Source organism: Atractosteus spatula, chromosome 7 (genome assembly GCF_055471065.1).
Source record: "Atractosteus spatula isolate fAtrSpa1 chromosome 7, fAtrSpa1.hap1, whole genome shotgun sequence".
NCBI classification, from domain to species: Eukaryota; Metazoa; Chordata; class Actinopteri; order Semionotiformes; family Lepisosteidae; genus Atractosteus; species Atractosteus spatula.
This window is the reverse complement of record NC_142712.1, coordinates 2,233,497-2,239,313: the sequence shown is the minus strand read 5'-3', so window position 1 is coordinate 2,239,313 and position 5,817 is coordinate 2,233,497. Positions and strand designations below refer to the sequence as shown.

General features: G+C 40.8%; 1 long non-coding RNA gene across 1 annotated transcript; it reads right to left on the bottom strand.

Annotated features, from left to right (window-relative positions):
- Positions 1-2,753: 2,753 nt before the first annotated feature.
- LOC148830078 (uncharacterized) lies at positions 2,754-5,388 on the bottom strand. Its single transcript, XR_016091355.1, has 2 exons — positions 5,324-5,388; positions 2,754-4,581 (listed from the first exon to the last, which is right to left on the bottom strand). It is a non-coding gene; the product is annotated as an uncharacterized LOC148830078 (long non-coding RNA).
- Positions 5,389-5,817: the final 429 nt, after the last annotated feature.

The following is a 5,817-nucleotide window of genomic DNA, read 5'->3' as shown; positions in this document are numbered from 1 at the left end:
TGTCCTGGCTTTTATTTTCAAATTTCAAATGCATTTCCTCTAGTCATGTTCTGTAGTGTTTAATACGGCTCCTTAGGAAATGTTCCAATCTCAGCTGCAGTTAGTTAAAATGCTTTTAAATTTTATGTACTGTAACTCTGAGTCAGTGCTATATACAGTAACATCACTCCTATTGGTCGCTTGGTTTAAAATATGGCACATGGTAAAATCTAAGCCTTTTAGTACACACGGAAGGCTGTAAGTCTTCCCCCTTCATATCAGTTATGCATAAGTACTTAATCTTTATTCTGCAGTTTTTGGAGACAATATTTGTGTAACTATAAAAAGCCAAACAAAAAATTCCCAATTACCTGCCTCAGCCAATAAAAAATACTTCAATAAAGTGTATTGCTGTTGCCATATCTTTCATTATGGGTTTCAGTAATTTTGAAAAGTGTCATTTGGTGACAGCTGAGCCCTCTGACACATTTTGCTGTGATACTCCCACTGCCTGCCATACTGAAGATTAAATATTAACATCACTTGCATACAGTCCATTGCTTCTGTCACAGAGGAAGGACTGTCTCAAGTGAAGTCCATTCATGAGATTCCTGTTCAGTGTTGGTTAATACAGAATAGTTCCAATATATAATTAATTCTACACATGTTCCCATACAGCCCTTAAACCCTAACTGATTTGTGGCAAAATCCAGGCTTACATTAATATCCACAGTCAGAGTTAGGGTTTCTGTAAAGCATTGTAACTGTTGTTCTTTCTATGAAAACAAATGTAAAATAAAAACAATCAAGAATAGACTCTAGGGGTAATCGAATCAAAATATGAATGTTTCACGCAGGCACATTCTGTGTGCAAATATTACAACCAGATGCACTACAATTCATCACAACTTACAATGGGAATCCACTTCGAGATCTTAAGTGTTCAGAGAATAATTTAATTTTTCCCTGCAGAAGTTTACGGTTATATTCACTGAAAACCAGAGGACAATCTGGTTTGTGTACATTTCTGAAAAAGTGTGCTTTCATGTTGATACATAAAAAACACAGAACAGCAGCACTGGGAGTCACCTGAAGAGATGTAAATTTTGAGCTTATTAAAACAATTTTTATCCTTTCTTGAACTAGGAAATGCAACTGAGAACAGGTGCTTGTTTATAACACAGAGAGTTTCTGTTTACACAGCATGGAATTAACTAGACCAATCTGAATAAAGCTGTGTTGAAGCATTAAACAGCTGTGCCCCCTGTGAGCTTGAACCCGGGACCCTCCAGTCTAGAGTCTGAACACAGCTCCACATTACTGCCACTCTCTCAAGCAACTGCAGCCTGGCGTGGTGTTGTAACCCTCAATCTGAAACTGGAACCCATACCCAACACTTCACCTTTGTGAGTTATTTGAGATTTCTGATAAATGTGAAATTCAAAAAGCACTCCTACAGTTTCATTGTTTAAAACACTGACATCTTTTATGATGGAATACACCCCCTGATAATGTGGTGCAGGTCTTCATCTTGAATACTACTTTGAGTTTTTAGTATAAAGCTGCATCAATGACGTGTCTGTAAATAATAATCCCCATCTATGAACTGGCTTCATCACTCTGCTCTCCTCCCCACTGAGAGTGTGGTGAGCATTCTGGTGCACTATGGCTGCTGTCGCATCATCCAGGTGGATGCTGCACACTGGTGGAGGTGGAGGGGATCCCCATTACCTGTAAAGCGCTTTGAGTGAAGTGTCCAGAAAAGCACTATATGAGTGTAAGCAATTATTATTATTATTATTATTATTATTATTATTATTATTAATATTGCTTATTACATATGGATGGAAACGTAGACTCTTTGTCTTGTGCTCTTTCCTGAATAGGAATGTGAAGGATCTTTTAATAATTTTGCATAGACTATTAAAGCTGTTGTCAGACAGAATAACTCTGACAAACACATGGACAAAAAGTCAGCACGCTAGATAGAAGATGACCTGTAACATTTTTCTTTCAAAAGAAAAAAACGAAGTTTATAAACTAATATTTAGTCATTCTTTTACCCTGAAGATTACTCAAGCTACAACAATAGTAGGGATTGGTGTGTATTATGCTTCTGTCCGTAAGCCTGTCCTTGATGAAAAAACAGTACCCCAGAAATAAATACAAAGGTCATGAAATAACCTTCAGTCTAGCCTCTGCATTGTTATTTGCTGTGCATCTCTTTTTTTCAAACGACATGAAGCAGAATTCTCTGGATGAACGTACATTGTTAGCCGTACCCAGTCACTGTCAAGGATTCTTAAGGACGTATGAAAGAATCAGTACAAGAAACAATACGATAAGGCAATCCAGTCACAAACTCTTATTGAGATACATTAGTGTTAAAAAAAGAGTTCGGGTATGTCCACATATGAAGCACTGTGCACCTTGTCATGAAATGGAAATAAAACTATTTTCATGTAGGTGCCCCAAGATAATATAGTCAAAACTTAGAAGTTCTTTGCAGTTCGTTTCTTTAAAAAAAAGACATAATACATTCTAATAACAGTACTCCGGTTTTCTTTCATGTACAGTAATTAGCCCGACTGACCTATCCACCACTCAACTCATCCTATAAGCATTTGAAGCAGTGGTGAATAACCTCCATTAATAATGAACTGTGTATGTTGGTGTGTAATTCCTCGCTTAGGAATAACGGTAGTTTTGTAGATGGATGGCCTGTAATGTTTGAACTTGAACAAAGAACTTGATGAAATCCAAGTGAGAGGTGAGACTTTTCAAATGATGCTTTTGTTTATTGTACATCAGATGTAACACTATAAATAGCATTTTAATATACAAAACGAATACCTTTGTGTGTATAGTCCGATGCAAGAAATTTAACGTAAGTCAGAATTATTGCACATCTTCGTAAAAAATTGAAGCGTAAGAACACGTACAGTACGTACACGTTTGGCATACAGCACCGCGGCCGTAAACTCAAATAAGCTGACTGTGTTGGCACTAGCAACAGCAATTGCACGTTAAGCTGTCTGGTAAATATTACAGCTGAGAATTAATGCTCCTTTTCCTTTTTCACACTTTCAAGACTCGTCCTAGTCTAACCAGGGCTGTGCCCCTGGACACGATTCGCACATCGCGCAATCTTTCTCCTATTATCTGCATCTTGGGAGGTTAACATACTCCTAAGCGCTTCTCACTCACTTCCAAAACGAAAACAGAAAAAAGACCAAAATCCATATTATAGAATTTTAGCGGTCCTTTTCCCCAGATAAATACCTACATATATGTATATATGTATTGTGTAAATGTGTCAATACACAAAAAATAAAATACAAGAACTGCAAGATGCAGTTCGACTGCGTTTCCTGGCTTTTCTGCTAATAAGACTTCCGTCGCCCGCGTCGCTATTTCAGCACCGCGGCGAGAGGACAGCGCTCGAATTTCGGAAGAGCTGCCGCACAACTAAGGTGCTCAATGTGCACTGCTTTGCCTTGTCTTTTCACACGTCGGGAGCTTAACCCTCACCGTCTGTCTCTCTCATACATACACACACACATACCACCGTAAAAAATGCAAGCTCATTGTCAGTGTGAACCTGACAGTGGTTAGTCCGTCAGAACGCGTCCCAGCTTCTCTCTGTGAAGTGGATTCGTGTAGCCAAGTCTTCGACCCGTACGGCGTCGCTTCTGCAGGTATGCTGCATTATGTACAAAGACAGTAGGTGAGACCCAGATCCAGGGGCTTGTGGAATTGCAAATTCGTACTGTACAGTACACAACAGTGCCCTTCAAGGCCAGGGATATTAATTTTGTGCCACACTGCTTCTTGCAAGTAATCCTTGAAGCTGTACAGATTATAGTGACCTAACATGCGCTTAAGCAACGGTTTCTATATTTTCCTTATGTACTAAATTATACTATAAATATGTACAATGTCCTTCCTTTGCTATTTTGTATCAAGACAAAACTACAGTTTCCAGTAACTGGTCATCCCCCTGTTCGGGAAGTCTGGTGTCTGCTCTAGATCTGTCCTCTGCGATGGGAGGGACGCTTCGAGGTATCGCATTCCTTTCACATCTCTGGACTCCACCGGATGACCGAGGCGTCTGGTCTCTGTGTCCGGATCTCACCATGACACACTGCCTGTCCGTCTGCCTGCCTTTGGCCGTTTGGGGGCTGCAGTTGTCTCGCTCATACTCCTCCTGCGCCTTCTGTATTTTTCTCTTTTTCATCTTGCTCTTGTGAACGTGAGACGTGGCGAGAGAAACGAAGATGATGCCGACAATCACCGCGACCAGCACGACCAGCACCGCGGTGGAGGAGAAAGCCTGGAACAAGCGACCCACTTGCACGATGCACGTGTCGTTGCTCTGGTTGAGAGTCCCGTTGACGGAGCACGGCGGTATGGGAAGCGCCAGCTCCGGGGATATCCTGGCACTCATCTAGCTGGTTTCGCCGGTAGGAGTCTGTACGCTCGGATTTCTAGTAAAAAAAGCTCCGTCGATACAGAACTCTCCACCGTAACTCTCCCGAGTGGCTGTTATTATGATTATAATTCCGTCGGAGTGAAACGCCTTGGTCTTCCCATAAGAATGACCTAGAAGTTGACCCAATACAGAAGAGTTAATCATTATTATTATTATTACGACCTCTGCAGATTTCCCACAATTAACAGTACGGGTGATTTTTAAAAATAAAATCCCACCCCTCCCATTGAATTTATTGTGTCATATAGCCAGCTGCAAAGTCAATGTTAAAGGGCGCAGCGATGTAGCTCTTGAACGTGCCTTACTCGTTCTTTATCGGATCTGGGTATTATTAACATTTCAAAGTGTGTACACCTTATTAGAGGCGCTGTCATTTTCATACGCCGTTTATCACAGCATCTTTTGTGGGGAAAAAAGGACTAATTTTCCTCGCGAAATTCAAGCATTTACAAATTCGTGTTAAACTAGAAGTTTTGGAATTAGAGAGAAGGGGGATGCTCATCTCTTATGTGGAGATATACCCACTATGGGGATATACCAACATAACTGAAGAGACGCAAGATAGAAAGAGTAGCGCAAATACTGTAGTTTCCGCGAAAGCAGATGCTGATTAACTTATATCATTGGCCCCGAAAGGGATTTACAGTAAACGGAACGCTTAACATAAAAAGGACCCATACTCCTTCAAGACCTATAACAAATTCACCGGTGATTTTCACATAAAGGAATGCATTTGACAAAATCCCAAACGTTACACTAGCAAATAAATTAGTAATAGAAATGCGCGGGTCTATCCAGGCGCCCAAGCGTGGGCGCCAGTCCCAGCGCCATTGGGAGATCTGTCCTTCTTACCTGGGGAATCTTTGAGGCTCCTGCTGCTCCGGTGGCCGAGACCGGCTGAAGTGCCACAATTCTGAGGGAAAAAAACGCAATTTGGGAAGAGCACAGCACTCGGCCAATCGGCACAGGTTGCAATGACGTATCCCGTTAGATTATTCAAAAGCATCACCGTCTCCAGCGCCTCCATTCATATAAATTTTCAAGCGACAGTCCCCGTTTTGTCATTCGAATACCCACCGCAAAGCAGTTCAGGAGAACTGATATTCAGCTTTCCGATGTTTTTTTGTGTGCTGTATTTTTTAACAATACGCAGAATTTAACTTCATTTCGGCTTCCAGCATTTATGTTTAGCCCAGTATTTCTCGCAACCAAATGTGAACTAAAAATAGACTATATCGGACTGCTCCCGAAAACAAATTCCGAATCAAAAGGCACTGATTAATAATAGAAGTGTTGTAGTTTAAAAACGGATCTCACTTGAAACGTATTTTTTCTTATGAATCAGA